Genomic DNA, 16,796 nt, shown 5'->3' with positions numbered 1-16,796 from the left:
AAGAAAAGGAGCACTTAGTTAATTTAATAGATGATGTGGACGCATCGTGTATGTTGATGGTGCCCTCCAATATATTCCTATGTGTTGCAAACAGCCATCGCAACCAAATCCACAGAAGCATAAGCCCTTTGTTCATACAACTGCTCACTCCAACAACAAGAGATAGGTCTGTGTGATGAAAGGCCTTCAATATTATATTTTAATGAAATCGAATTATATTTGAACTACATGGATCAATATTTACTAAATGCTTGAAACTTTTTGTCACAGCTGCCCTTCTGTACAAGTGAATGTCTCTACAATGAGTAACACAATGACAGTGCAAGGGTAAGACCCTGAGGGCAAGCTTATGATGGAACGTGATGTAGATGACACAATGCCCTTAGAGCTCCCATTCATATCAACACGTTTGACCAAGTTGTGGAACAAGATTTCAAGATTGTTGTGGATTCACGTAATTACTTAGTTGATTACACAATATATCATAATTTTGTGATAAAGTATCGTAGAAATGATCAAGAAAAAGTGCATGCTTATTCTAAAGGAGCACTAGATTGCACTTGGCACGTGCTCTAGAGTCGGACAGTCAAAATTCTTCAGGGTGAGAGAATTTATAAATGAGCACACATGCAGAGGACTAATGGGCAGGGCGCATCAGCCATTGGCAAGAAACTAATGGGCTGCAAAAAGGATTAAACGTCCACAAAAAGACCAGATGATACTCAAACCAAAAGATATTGCAAATGATGTTCAGCAGGATCATGGGGTCCAATTATTATACATGCAAGTTTGGTGTGGAAAAGAAGTTACAAGGGCAAGTGATCCTAGGCTCAGAAGTACAGTCATTTACTGAACTACCTCTCTATATTGAGAAACTTAATATTACTATCCTTGGAACTATATCAGTCATACAAACCAATGAGGATAGGAGATTTGAGCATCTATTTCTTAGCTTCCGTCCATGCCTCAGTGGATTTCTGTATGGTTGTAGGCCACTGTTAGGGTTAGATGGGACGTTCTTTAAGGGAACATATCTGGGGATCTTATTGGCTGCAATAGCTGTAGATGCTAATGGTGGCACGTTTCCTTTTGTGATTGCAGTGATAGAGAATGAGCACACTGAAAGTCAGATATGGTTCTTAGAGAGATTGAATTTGACGTTTCTTCAGGAAGTAAGAAACTTACCACAAACTGCATCTAGGACTGTATTCCCAAGATCGTATCCAAGTCTTTGCATACTCCATCTTGTGGACAATTTCAAGGGGAAATGGAAAAAGCAAAGTACTGCTAAAGAAGTGGTGGAAAGCCGCACGCGCATTATCTACTAAAGAGTTCGAGGAAGAGATGTTGAAAATTAAAGAGATATGTGAAGTGGCTTACAGTTGGATAATGATTCAAGATAAAGAATAATGGACAAATGCTTATTTCGAGGGCTAGAGGTACGATCATCTTACATCCAACATATGTGAGTCATTTAACAGTTGGATTTTAGAGGAACGTGAGATGCCTCTCATCCCTTTGTGCGAAAACTTGAGAATAAAGTTAGTGAAGAGATGGGCTGAACGTCGGTAGGAAGGTGAGCAGTGGGATGATGTTCTAGTGCCTAAATCACAAGAAGTTCTTATTGCACGGATTACGAAGTCAAGGTTCGAGCAAAACGTTATATGGGTCGTAGAGAGAAAATATGAGATCCATGAGGAGATGACCCATGTTGTAGATCTTGATGCTTGAACTTGTACTTATAGAGCGTGAAGGAACAATAGGTTACCATGTACCCATGCAATTGGAGCTATGGATCACTGTGACCTCCATCCAATCCACTTTTCAAGCCATATTTCAGAGTTCAAGCATACAGGACCACCTACGCAACTGAATTCCATTTTGTGCCATACTCGATGCTTCTGATTAGAGCTTTTAATAGAACTGTATATCCCCCAATTACCAAGCAACACCTAGGAAGGCCAAAGAAAGGCGCTGACAGACAAAAGAGATATCCACCAAGGGTTATGCCTATAAACGTTGTGGTGAGGTAGGCAATAGTAGGAGGAGTTGTAGAGAACCCATCAATACTCCATTGCCTCTGACATCTGGTGGAGCAACTGCCATTAGATCATCTTTTCAACCTTCCGTTTCTCAATTTTTTGATTGATGACCATTTTGATTGTGTATGTTTTGAGAAAGAATGGTGTAAATTTGGATGATGTTTGTATTTGGATGGTCTCTTTTGATGGTGTGGATATTTGGATGTAAATTTTGATGGTGTTTATATGGATGGGAACTTCCTACTTTGGATGGTATTTATTGTGAGTGAATAATAGACGTTAATAGTTCAAAAAATTATTTGTGAGTGTTACAATAGGGGTTTAAAGAATAGTGAAAATTTGGTGGTGTCTTTCGATAATTTTTGTATTTGGATGTAAATTTTGTTGTGAGTGAATAATCGACGTTTATAGTTGCAAAAGTTATCTCTGAGTTAGAACAGGGGTATCCAAAAATATGAAACTAGAATAATTTTAAGCTCAAAAAAATTGAGTAAAAAGGTTTAGAATGTTGTCCGATGTTCAATATACCGGACAACATTATGTTCCAAAATTCTTGTGGCTGTCCAGTAGAGTAAATACCGGATAATCACATGCATTTTAGGTAACAGAACACTGTCTGGTAGAATAACTACCGGATAGCCACAAGCATTGTGAGCATCAAAACACTGCTCGATAGAGCAAATACCGGACAACCACAAGAATTTTGAGCAACAGAACGCTGTCCGATAGACAAAATACCAGACAGCCACAGGCATTTGGGCAGCAGAACGCTGTCCGGTAGAGCAAATATCGGATAGCCATAGGCATTTTGGGCAATAGAACGCTATCCGGTAGAGCAAATACCAGACAACCACAAGAATTTTGGGCAACTGAACGCTGTCCAGTAGACAAAATATCAGATAGCCACAGACATTTGGGAAACAGAACGCTGTCTGGTAGAGTAAATACCAAACAACTTTCGGCATTTTGGGCAACAGAACACTCTCTAGTAGAGCAAATACCAGACAACCACAAACATTTTAGGAAATAGAATGCTATCTAGTAGAGCAAATACTGAACAACCACAGGCATTTTGGGCAACAAAACATTGTCCGATAGAGAAAATATCTGACAACTGGCTGTTCATTTTTACTTTATTTTTTTCTAGTTTCAAATTTTCAATCAATCACAACCTACATGCAATCAGTTACAATCCCATCCACATCAAAGGAACACATCCAAATCAATTCCCAAATTTTCCATATCGAAATCAAAACCCATCCATTCGAATCAAGACCCAAATTTGCGAAAATCTCCCAGCCCAAACAAAACATAATTTCAAATTCCCAAATTTGCTAAAATCAAGACCCTTTGAAATCTGCTCCCAAACAACAATCAAAAAGAAAAAACAAAACCCATATTTCAAATAGATTTTTCCCCTCCATTAAATACAATCAAACTTCAAACCAGGCAATACAAACACCACGCATCAATGTCAGTCCCAATCCAAAATCACCATCACTACTAAAATGAAAAGTGCATCAAAATAGAGACAATATTTCAAAGGCCTAGCCAATGCCTTATAAAATTTACATCGAAATTGTAACCCAAAAGAGTTCACATTGAAATTGTAACCCAAAAGAGTTTTCTAATTGATGTTGACTTTATCAAAAGTATCTCAGTTTACATGCAAATTATACAATATAAAATTAATGTCCTCTTCCTCTTCTGGGGGCAAGTAGTCTAGCCTCTTCCAAGAGGCTGGTGATCTGGGACCCGCATTCTCACCCGTCTTGGGCTCATGAGTTTGTGTGAATCTTCCTCTTGGAGCTCTTTGCTTAAGTGTCTCAATCTCACCTCCCCGGATCTAGGTGATCGGGTGACGCATGTCTCGGGTTGGAAAAACCCAAGACCTGAGATCGCTCTCTCAAGAACCTCATTCACAGAACAAGGGTAGGTGTCCAACTAGTGAGAGAGGAATTTGGGTTTTGAGGCGGGACTTTCCTCATGTGGGTCTGTGACACACTCGAGCTGACTTGTGTGGGTGCCCTCTTAGATCATGTTGGAAAGCCCCCATGGCTTATGGCCGATTTGGAATCGCCTCTCTTGACCTGTTTCTCCTTTCCTACACACACACACACAATTAAAAGTACAGACAAGTGGGGCATAGGTCTCCACCTTGTTATATGGTGAAGTGAAAGCGAGAGAAGAAGTTTGCGGTCAGACCAGTATGGTGACTGACTTGTCGTGGTAGCAAGAAGGGCACGGTAACTAAGACCGGCATGGTGGCAATACTACTCAACGACAAAATCAACAATGATCAGCCTGACACAATGACTAGTTTGACGTGGCAGCAAGACGGGCACAGTAACTCAGACCAGCACGGCGACAATACTGCTCGTCGACAAAACAAGCTTGATGGCTTAAGGTTCAACCTGCCCTCTGGTCAAACAAGAAAAGAAGAGAAAGAGGGGAGGTGAAGACTAGCTTGACTCTCACTAGGTCTTCCAACAAGAGACGAAATTGGAAATAAAAGTGATGATGAATAAAAGTGAAAGTGAAATAAGAGTGATAGAGAATGACATGAAATGAAAATGAAAGAGATTCATTCAAGTAAAATTAGAAAAGGGAATTAAGATTAAACTGGAAAATAAAATGAATAAATTAAAATAAAATGAAGTAAAGGAAAATAAAATAAAAGGGATAAAAGAAAATGAAATAAAATAAGATGGGTAAATAAAATAAAAGAGGTAAATGAAGTAAAGTCAAAAAAAATAATTAAAATAAAGTAGGACAAGGTAATGGTAATAATATAGAAGATATAAATAAAATAAAGTAAAATAAAATAAAATAAATGAGGTAAATAAACTAAAAATAAATAAAAATAAGGTGGTAACGAGCAGATGGCGACGAGCAGGTGGTGATGAGAAGGCGGTGATGAGAAGGCGGTGAAGAGAAGACGGTGACAAGTAGGCAGTGATGAGCAGGTGGTGACGAACAGGCGGTGATGAGAAGGCAGTGACGGGCAAGTGATGATGAGAAGGCAGTGACGAGTAGGCGGTGATGAGAAGACGATGACCAGGAGAGGGTGATGAGCAGGCAGTGACAAGAAGGCGGTGACGAGAAGGTGGTGACAAGAAGGCAGTGACGAGAAGGCGGTGACGAGAAGGTAGTGACGAGCAGGCGATGACGAGCAAGTGATGAAGAGCAGGCGGCGATGGGGATTTGCCGTCTGTGAAAGGGAAGAGAGAAAGAGAGACAGTGAAGAGAAAAAAGAGAGAGAAAGAGAAGAGAGAGAGAGGAAGAGGAGAGAGAAAGAGAGAGAAAGGGAGAGAAGGAGAGGAGAGAGTAAGAAAGTGAAAGTGAAAGTGAGGGAAAGAAGAGAGAGAGAAAGAGAGAGAAATAAGAAGAGAGAAATAGAAGAGAAAAGGAGAAGAGAGAGAAGAGATAAGCCCAGGGGTACCAACCTAAAAGTTTCTCTCTCCATGTCCCTCACCCAAGATGTGACCCAATAATAGGCAAGATAGAAAATTGTATTAAGCAAGTGAAGGGCCTGCGTATAATGGTAGTACGTGGTATATATAGAAGTGTGCCCAAACATGAGTGGATTGATCAAAATTAAACCTAATTACTGGAAATTAAGATTTAATTGAATTAAAAAAAATTAGAAGATAGGGTGAAAAGTGATAGATTTGCCCCTTTTTAACAACTTATAGAATTCGAAAATAGTCCCTGTGCTGCCCTAGAACTTGCGTGATCTTTCATGGATGATCCGGGGTTGTTCTGATGCCTGGTTAATCATAATATGATTGTTTTCTTGTAGGGCTCGGCATGACGATCGATTTGATACCAACTTTGAGCCATGGGTCATGTTTTTAGGGCACGATCATATGACTTGAAATTTGAATCAATCTTGAAACTTTGGATCGATTATGTGCTAGTTCCTTGATGTTTTTCTATGATTTCTTTATTGGATCACACTGAGCATGCCATTACGATTGCGGGGCAACAAACGAAGTTTGATTTCTTGCCCGAGCAAAGATTTTGCAACTTTGGAATTTTGGCTAGAATATGGAATTCTAGTGATGGAATTTGTAGTCGCTTTGTCAGCTTCGTGTGCAGAATCCGATCATTCATCATGCACGGGGTTCGGACCCTAGACCTTATGCATAAAATGGAATTGATCTCACATCTATCGAGCTCACTAGCGGCATGATTTGGCCGCTTGAGCGAGGCACGACGCTGTTGATTTTTCTGCACTTTTTTTACGAATCAACAACTTCTCTTTGGCTTTTCTTTGCGCTCGGGTGTCGTCACAGGCCGTGCCACATATAGAAACTCTCATCTTGATGAGATGAATACGCTCACAAAATTTGGGCTTGATCCAACCCTGGACGAGTGAGGTATGGAGTTGAAAGTCACTGGTCGTGACTATCCCTTCAATGGTGCAGAGTTGTAGGGGCCACATGAGAATAGTGTACAGCTCTTCCTATTTCACTCTTTTGCCTATAACTTATTCCTTGAGTGTCCGTTCAAGCTGAAATTTGACCCCTGGGGGTTTGAAACCGTGCTAGATCCAATGGTGGTGGTCCCATAGCAACTTGAGACATTGAAAATATAGGTCTCGTTATAGGGTTCATTTCAGGGTGCTAGAGGCTAATTCTATCGGAACTGTTTCTCAGTCTACACCACCTTAGATATGTTGGAATGCGACGAAACTTGACAGGAGACTTTTGAGAGATCTCATGGAGATTTTGGTCAATTATGGGGCTATTTTGAGACTATCGGGATTTCCACTGTTTGCTAGGCTTTTATTGAGCGGGGGCCCCATGATGATGAAAAATATGTTCCAACAACATGCCTCACCGAATGTTGTGCTTCAAGAGAATCGAGAAGTACAATCATTCGGGAAGTTTGAAGGATCTTGTCGAAGTCCTCACCCTTAAGGGACTATTTACGATTCTGAAGCGTGGGACCTTTTGTTGGGACCTCCTCGGACAGAATCAAGCATGAGGGATCTTGTCAAAGTCCTAACCCTGAAAGGACTATTTATGATTCTGAAGCATGAGGCCTTTATAAGGACCTCCTCGAAAAGAATCAGGCATGAGGAATCTTGTCGAAGTCCTCACCCTCGAGGGACTATTTACGATTCTGAAGCGCGATGCCTTTTGTAGGGACCTCCTTGGACAAAATCAGGCATGAGGGATCTTGTCAAAGTCCTCACCCTTGAGGGACTATTTACGATTCTGAAGCGTGAGGCCTTTGTAGGGACCTCCTTGGACAGAATCAGGAATATGTGAACGCCAAATGCTATGAACCTTTGGTTGGCACTGTTCGCTGCTACACCAGGTTTGCTTTTGATGTTCAGGGCATCTCTGTGATGGTGAGAAATACCCTGAAGTCTCTGACAGGTTAGACCCTGGCTTTGTCAATTTCTTGCCTTCATGATGGTCTTTAGCATTCCAGAGGGATCTTTTGGTCATCGTCCTCACCCTCAAGGACTCTTGCTGTTGATGATGTTGAAATGTCGGAGATATTATGCGGCTCTCAATACCTGATGAGCCAATTTGTGTTGTTGATTGAGTGCTGGAATTTGAGGATTTTGCAGACCTCAATGGAATTATGTCTATTTTAAAATTGAGTGTTGGCTGAGGCGGCGATAGTGCATCAACATGTTTTGTCTGTCCAAGCGCCCTTTTGCGGGTTTTCATGTGATCATGGGAAGTGGTGTCGTAAAGATGGTTTTCACCAACTTTGTTATTTCTGAGCTCTTTTACTCATGACCTTGCAGCCATGTCCACCCTTTTCATTCGTTTTCTCTCATGACGCCCTTTTGGGGATTTCACCGTGCCTGAGTTTTTGTTTCCACGGAACTCTCTTACTCGTGGTTTCGTGATCATGCTCGTCCATCATTTTTACTCATGGAGTTCCCTTGCCCAGGTGCACACCATACCCATTTTTTTATGAAGGCGTGTTTAGGGTCATACCTTCGAGACCTGTGTGAAGCCTTTTAACGTATGACTTGCCATTTTGTGAGCATGGGTGAGACTCACTGGGGAATGATGAAAGATTGTAATAATGAATGGACTCACTGGGGAGGTAATGAAGGTGGTGCGCACACATGAATGAGTTGGCTAGGGAAGACGTGTGTGAAAGTGCACATAAAGGGCGTGTACGTATGTGTGGGGGCATATTTAAGGTCATGCCTCCTAGACTTGGGCGAAGCAGTTTAACGTCATGTGGTCAGGATGTGCACTATGGTTTAAGGTCGTATAGCTTGGACTGCGGTTATGCAGTTTAAAGTTATGCAACTAAGACCATGCAGTTTAAGGTCGTGCAACTAGACCTCCGCTATAGTTTAAGGTCATATAGTTTGGACCATGGCGGTGCAGTTTAAGATCATGCAACATGGACCAAAACTGTGCAGTTTAAAGTCATGCAGTTAGGACTATAGCTATGCAGTTTAAGGTCATGCAGCACAGACCATTATGTGGGTCGCCATGTGGATGAAGCTCCATGGGGGATAGGTCTGTGAATAACAATCTGACTCCTTGGGGATAAAATAGTTAAGGCTATTCACAAGCGGAGAGCTTTAGATGAAGATGGTGGCCCTATGAAGATTAGCAAGTGGAAGCGAATCTTCACTGGGGATTAGGAGGGCTAGTGTGACTCCACAGGGATAATGATGAGGCCTCATGTAACTCCATTGGGCATGACATGCTGGGGCATGGGTGTTATCCCACTGGGCATGGGCAGTTAAAGTGGGGGCATGGGCAGTTAAAGTGGGGTCATGGACAGTTAAATGTGCATGATGGAGGCTTTAGGGGGCTATGAGTGGTGTGACTCAACTGGAAAAATGGAGGCTATGAGAGTCTTGAGATGATGATGATGCGTGGAATGGGTACAATGGGTGGTAAAAGTGCCCTATAAGGTGTAGGGGTATACGGTTGAGATGCGGTATGCCTCTTTGAGATATTGCTATGTAGAGGCGGGCACATGCCTTGCATGCTTTGCTTTGAAGCCTCATAGTTGAAACTATGGTACCCCTCTGAGAGAAGAGTGCATGCTTTGATGATTACATTCTTTGCTACGAAGCCTCACAGTTGGAATTGTGGTACACCTCTTTGTGATATGGCTTTGTGGAGGCGGGCACATGCTTTGATGGTTACATGATTTGCATTGAAACCTCACAGAGGGAACTGTGGTATACCTCTTTGATATGGCATTGTAGAGGTGGACGCATGCCTTGACGGTTGCATGCTACGCTTCGAAGCCTCACAGTTGGAACTGTGGTACACCTCTTTGATATATGGCTTTATAGAGGTCGGCGCATGCTTTGACGGTTCCATGCTATTCTTCGAAGCCTCACATCTGGAGCTGTGGTTCACCTCTTTGATATATGGCTTTATAGAGGCGGGCGCATGCTTTGACTGTTGCATGCTGTCCTTCGAAGCCTCACAGTTGGAACTATAGTACACCTCTTTGATATATGGCTTTATAAGTGTAGGCACATGCTTTGATGGTTGCATGCTATGCTTCAAAGCCTCACAGTCGAAACTGTGGTACGCCTCTAAGAGACGAGCGCATTCCTTGATGATTACATGTTTTTTCTTCGAGGCCTCACAGTTGAAACTGTGGTACACCTCTTTGAGATATATCTTTGTAGAGGCGGGTGCATGCTTTGAAATGCATGCTTTGCTTTGAAGCCTCGCAGTCATGACCGAGGTACACCTTGATTTGGGAGGACACATAGAAGGGGTGGTGTCCTTTCACCGGGGACTTCTGAAGAAGGATGTAGTAGGGGATGTGTGGTAGGGTGTTATGCGGTAACCTCATGGAGACATGTAAGAACATGAAGCAGTTTATAGTCATGCGAATGAGCTAAATGTCGTGCAGTTTAACATCTTACTACAGGGATGTTTGACATTTTTACTTGCGATGACTCGTAGGGGACGATCAACACTCCCGTCATTTGAGAGTGAGTGCCCCAAAGGGTCTTCCCCAAGCGGTTTGCCCCTAGACCTGAGGGCATGTTTAAGTTCTTGCCTCCAAGACTGTATGTTGTGCAGTTTAACGTCGTGCGACTAGGATGTGTGCTATAGTTTAGGGTCGTATAGCTTGGACCATGGCTATGCAATTTAAATTCATATAGCTAGGACCATGCAGTTTAAGGTCGTGCAACTTAACCTCCGCTACAGTTTAAGGTCGTATAGTTTGGACCATGCAATTTAGTGTCGTGCATCTAGACCGTGGTGTTTGAGAAAACCTTCAATTTAAACCGCCTTGTTGACCATCTTAGTGAACGTATTGGGCCATGATGAAGTGACATAATGAGCAAATTCTAGGTGCATCTCGTCTATGCAGTACTCTATCTCTCGTGGCTCACCTATCGGTGGGCCAGATTGTGCCATGTTTCGATGTACTCAATCCTTGGCTCGTGTGGCTTTTTTTTCACCTCGAAGAATTCAAAGAGTTGCACTTTCTGTTCTATGTCCCAGAAGCTCTTAAGGAACTCTTCCTCCATATGTGCTCATGATGAGATTGACCCTGGAAGTAATCGAGAGTACCATTTGAATACTGCTCCTGTAAGGGTTCCCACAAATTGCTGAAGTAGTAGGTGCTCATTGTTCGCTGTATTGCCATGGGCTATAATGAAATGGGCTATGTGTTGCCACGATGAGCCAGTACCATCAAACTTGGGGAAGTCAAGTCTTTGATAGCTCGGTGAAAATGGAGTTTGGTTAACATACGCTGGGTAAGGCTTTTGATAGCAATTCAGCTCTTCCATCACTGGGATATTGTACTTTTTCAATGCTTCAACTACCATGCCTTTCACTAGTTCTCCATTCTCGGCTTGAGTTGGTGGGGGAAGAGACCAGTAATGAGGGAAGCGAGGGTGGGGGTGGCTCTTCTTTTGATGGTGTTGTTTTGATGACGAGGCAAGGTGCTTGAGAGAGAGTAAAGAGGGCTTGGTACCCTGAGGGGGTACGAGACACCAATACCTCTTGGTGCAAAGTTTCCATTGTTTCATATTTTGACCTCATCTCAACTTGTAATCGCCTTATTGTGTCATTAAGTTGCACAATCTCGTCTACATAGGATTTTAGTACTTCGTCGATCACTATAACTTCAACAGCTGCCATACTTAAGGACACTTCTTCTATTTGCCCGTTACATGCCTCGGAGCTTACAATCTTGGATTCGACTGTTGTTGCTTCAACAACATCATTGAAGAAGATAATTGGGCCTTCCCTTAGGCCTACTTCATTTTTCAAGGCTTGGGTGTCCTCATCATCTAATGAGAATGTGAAACTCTCAAAAGACAGTGAGGTCACATCAGCATCATTGAGGGAGCATTTTTCAAGATATCGGAAGAACATACGATCGTCTTCATAAGGAGCCGAGACACTTAAAAGGCATGGAGCCCATATGTGGTCAACCTCATAAAGAATCAAGGCATCTTCAGGAGCTGGAGGCACTATTTCTTAAGGGTGGTCAGCGAAGGGAATGTTGACCATCTCATCCTCTATTAGGGAATGATTTTCCTCGAATGAGAGTGACGAGCTCTCGTCAGAGGTAGGAGTCATTGGGTGTATGAGGACGAGGGATGTGACGCCATTAGAATTGGGTTCTTCATCACCCAATGAGAATGTGAAACCCTCATAGGAAAAGGTCGTACTGTTATTGTTAGGAGCTCAAATGCAGCACACATGACATGGGGGAAGCATGCAACTGGCTTTGCATGGAATCACTGTGTCTTCAGGGTACAGAGGAGTTATTGCAATGGGGCTGTCAGCAAAGGGGAAGGGGCTCTCATCATTGGAAGAGAAGTCGTCGATCTCTTTCTTTACTTTGCCCCCGAGCTGAGCCTTCAAGGTATTGGCCTCCCGGCCCCATTTCCAGGCTTGACCTTGATTTCCCTTCTTTATGGCCTGGTAGTACTTCCATTGGGCGAAGGTAAGCTATTCTTCCAACCCATTCTCATGATTGCCCTTGGAACTGGGTGTAGTGCTAGATCCGTGCATGTGCACATGGTGCAAAGGTGTGCTACGAGAGGGTGGGGGGATTGGCACGTGTGCGCCTCGTGCTGAAGGACTTCGGTTGACTTGGTGGTCAACTCAGGCTCGAGTAGCATGTCCGGCCTTAAGAGGAAGCCAGTGCCGTGAGCATGTGTGTGTGATGGAATGACGTGTGACCTTCCCTCACAGAGTGAGCAAGCATATGCTGGGAGGGGGTACTAGGAGGTTCCCACTCATGTGCTCGGGCAGACGTAGCAACAAGGCTGTCTCGAGTGATGTAGTGCATATGCAAGGGCTGTGCAGGGCCGGTCCGAAGAAGAGCCGAACCTTGACAGTGTCCCGAGGTAACCTGAAGGTTGCCCCAAGAATGTGCAGGGCCAAGTTCAAGAAGACCCGAACCTTGACAATATCCCGAGGTAACCTGAAGATTGCCCCCTGAGTGGTGCAGTATGCATTTGAAAGGGGTGCAGGACTAAGTCCAAGAAGACTCGAACCCTGACCGTGTATCGGGGTAACCTGAGGGTTGCCCGGAGTGTTGGAGTGTGTATGCAAAAGAGGTGCAGGGCCAAGTCCAAGAAGACTGGAACCCTGACCATGTCCAGAGGTAACCTGATGGTTGCCCCAAGGTGTAGCTAGAATGGATGGTCTGCTAGCGTAGTGAGTGTGTGTGTGGCAGTGGCTTCAAAGCCACCTCCTCTTGGTGTCGAGGATCCTGTTATAGGGGCCAGTAGTGATAAAGAATGGGGGGTAGCCTCGCGGTGACCCCCAGAAGCAATGAAAAATGGACTGTCAGTCGCAAGAGAGGGAGGGGCGGCCTTCGGGCTACCCCGAGTAGTGGGACCGATACGTGAGTAGCTGGCAATAGGGTGCGTGCTGTGGGTGAAGCCATATGTGCCACCAACGCAAGGTGCATTGGCAGAAGGTCCACCATTGCAAGGAGCTAGGAAGTGAGGGATTTTTAGGTCCAACCTCATCTCTATCCAAGTGATAACTTGGGAGCGCAACACAGGGTTGATGCTTAGGAGAAAGGTCGGGAACAAGGCTCACAGAACCTGTTCCTGGTGAAGACTCACCAGTGCGAGGATTACGAAACCCCCGACTCGGATGAAGGGGTCATGTGACCCCAAAGACAGGTGTGTGTATAGTGAGTAGGAATAAAAAGAAAGGAAGGTCAAACAAGAACTATCCAACGATGGGGTAGTGTGTCCTTAGTGGAGTCGCCAAGCTAGTTAAGTGCCTCGATCTCGTCCCTCTGGATCTAGGTGAACAGGTGATGTGTGCGTCGGTTGGAAAAACCCGAGACCTGAGATCTCTCTCTCGAGAACCTAGTTCACAGAACAAGGGCAGTTGTCCAACTAGTGAGAGAGGAATTTGGGTCATGAGGCAGGACTTTCCTCACGTGGGTCTGTGACACACTCGGGCTGGCTTGTGTGGACGCCCTCTTAGATCACAATGGAAAGCCCCCTAGCCTATGGCCAGTTTGAAATCGCCTCCCTTGACCTGTTTCTCCTTTCCTGCAAACACACACATACACAATTACAAGTACAAACAAGTGGGGCATAGGTTCCCACCTTGTTACTGGGTGAAGTGAAAGTGAGAGAAGAAGTTTGACTGGGCAACTAGGCCGACACAATGATCAAACCAGTATGGTGACTGACTTGTCGTAGTAGCATGACGAGCATGATAACTTAGACCGGCATGGCGATAATACTACTCAAAGACAAAATCAACACTGACCAGCCTGACACAATGACTAGTCTGATGTGGCAGCAAGACGGGCACGGTAACTAAGACTGGCATGGCAGCGATACTGTTCGACGATAAAACTGGTTCGATGGCTTAAGGATCAGCCTGCCCTCTGGTCAAAAGAGCAAAGAAGAGAAAGAAAAGTGATGGTGAATAAAAGTGATGGTGAAATAAGAGTGATAGAGAATGAGATGAAATGAAAATGAAAGAGATGAATTAAAGTAAAATTAAAAAAAGGAATCAAGATTAAACTGGAAAATAAAATGAATAAATTAAAATAAAATGAAGTAAAGGAAAACAAAATAAAAGTGATAAAATAAAATAAAATAAGATGGGTAAATAAAATAAAATAGGTAAATGAAATAACGTAAAACAAAATAAAATAAATGAGGTAAATAAAATAAAAATAATGTGAAGGCGAGAAGAAGGCGGTGAAGAGAATGCAATGGCGAGAAGGCGGTGACGAGCAGGCGGTGACAAGCAGGCAGTGGCGAGAAGGTGGTGATGAGTAGGGGGTGACGAGCAAGCAGTGACAAGTAGGCGGTGATGAGCAGGCCGTGATGAGTAGGCGGTGATGAGAAGGCGGTGACGAGAAGGCAGTGACGAGAAGACGGTGATGAGCAAGCGATGACGAGCAGGCGATGATGAGTAGGTGGCGATGGGCAGGGGGCAATGGGGCTCTTCCATTTAGGAAAAGAGAGAGAGAAAGAGAGAGAAAGTGAAGGAAAAGAAGAGAGAGAAAGAGAAGAGAGAAAGAGAGAGGAAGAAAAGAGAGAGAAAGAGAGAGGAGAGGAGAGAGAAAGAGAGAAAGTGAAAGGAAAGAAGAGAGAGAAAAAGAGAGAGAGAAAGAGAACAGAGAAGGAGAAGAGATAAGCCCAGGGGTGCCGACCCGAAGGTTTCTCTCTCCTTTCTCCCTCTCCCAAGACGTGACCCAACAATAGGCAAGATAGAAAATTGTATTAAGAAAGTGAAGGGCCTATGTATAATGGTAGTACGTGGTATATATATAAGTGTGCCCAAACATGGGTGGATTGATCAAAATTAAACCTAATTACTGGAAATTAAGATTTAATTGAATTAAAAGGAATTAGAAAATAGGGTACAAAATGACAGATTTGCCCCTTCCTAACAACTTGTAGAATTTTGAAACAATCCTTGTACTGCCCTAGAACTTGCGTGATCTTTCATGGATGATCCAGGGTTGTTATGATGCCCAATTGATCGATAGATGATTGTCTTCTTGTAGGGCTCGATATAACGATCGGTTTGATGCCAACTTGGGGTCATGAATTGTGTTTTTAGGGCACAATCATGTGATTTGAAAAATTTGAATGAATCTTGAAACTTTGGATCGATTGTGTGCTCGTTCCTTAATGTTTTTCTGTTATTTCTTCGCTAGATCACATTGAGCATGCCGTTATTATAGTGGGGCAAAAAATGTAGCTCGATTCCATGCCAGAACAAAGATTTTGTAACTTTGAAATTTTGGTCGGAATTTGGAATTTCGGAGATGGAATTTGCAGTCGCTTCGTCGGCTTCATATGAAAAATCCGACTATTCATCATGTACGGGGTTAGGGTCAGAGATTGCCCGAGACCTTATGCACGCGATGGAATTGATCTCATGTCGATCGGGCTTGAGAGCGGTGTGATTTGGCCACTTGAGAGAGGCACGACGCTGTTGATTTTTCTGCACTTTCTTCATAGATCAGCAACTTCTCTGTAGCTTTTTTTTGTGCTCGGTTTTATCACCGGGCGTGCCACATATCGAAACTCTCGTCTTGATGAGACGAATACGCTCATAAAGTTTGAGCTTGATCTAACCCTGGACGAGTGAGATATGAGCATCGAAAGTCACTGGTCAGGACTGTCCCTTCAATGGTGTAGAGTTGCAGGGTGGCTGCATGGGAATAACGTGCTGCTCCTTCTGTTTCACTCTTTTTACCTATAACTTCTTCTTGGAGTGTTTGTTCAAGCTGAAATTTGACCCCTGGGGGTTTTCAACAGTATCGGATCCAATGTTGATAGTCCCACAGTAAATTGAGACATCGAAAATGTAGCTCTAGTTATAGGGTCCGTTCAGGGTGCTAGAGGCTGATTTTGTTGGAGCTGTTTCTCAGTCTGCACCGCCTGAAACATGTCAAAATGAGACGAAACTTGGTAGGAGACTTTTGAAATACCTCATGAAGATTTTTACCAGTTCTGGGGCTATTATGAGACTGTCGGTATTTCCACTGTTTGTTAAAATTTTATTGAGGGGGCCCCATGATGATGAAAAATACCTTCCAATACTCTTCTATGGTGCATATGCAACTGTGGCTCAGCAGTTAATATAGGAGATTGTTCAGATTCATCACTGGACTCTTGTTCTTCCTCAATACACAACATCAGCACTCGCCATAGCTCTGTAAAATATCGATCCTTCATTTTGAGGTCTTGAACCACTAGCCCATTATCAACAATTCAAATCAAATGGTCTTCTTTGGACAACTAAAGCAACACAATTACAATCAAGATACTATCACAAATAAAAAAATGAATTTATAAAATATAAAATTTCATCAAAATACAAACTGTCATGACCCTTCCCCCTGACCCCTATCGTACTCATCGGAGGGCGATAGAGTGCGGGATCATGACCAGAGGTTGCAAACATCACTCAAGTGAGAGTGGCTCAACACGTTTATAAATGTGGAATCCAAGCAAACCACGAAAGAAAATAAAAACTCATATGTGTGTGCAATGTTACTCTAACAACCCCTCACATAGTCACTTCATCTTCACTCCAATGTTCTTCAACAAGGTAAGTGGGTCACTACCTTGTAGGTCCTTAGTCATGAAAGCATGGATTAAGTATGAATCAAGCATGAAGAAAAAGCATGAGCAGCACCTAAGAATGGTTCTCCTAACTCTAAAGTTGGAAAAGTTGTATGCTAAGTTGGGTAAGAGTGAGTTTTGGTTTCCTAGCGTGGCCTTCCTTGGGCACACTGTATCTAAGGATGGGGTCATAG

The sequence above is a fragment of the Amborella trichopoda genome, chromosome 1 (assembly GCF_054954075.1).
Source record: "Amborella trichopoda isolate Santa Cruz 75 chromosome 1, AtrichopodaSantaCruz75HAP2 v2.0, whole genome shotgun sequence".
NCBI lineage: Eukaryota > Viridiplantae > Streptophyta > Magnoliopsida > Amborellales > Amborellaceae > Amborella > Amborella trichopoda.
The sequence above is the reverse complement of the archived record's forward strand: the minus strand, read 5'-3'. Positions refer to the sequence as shown.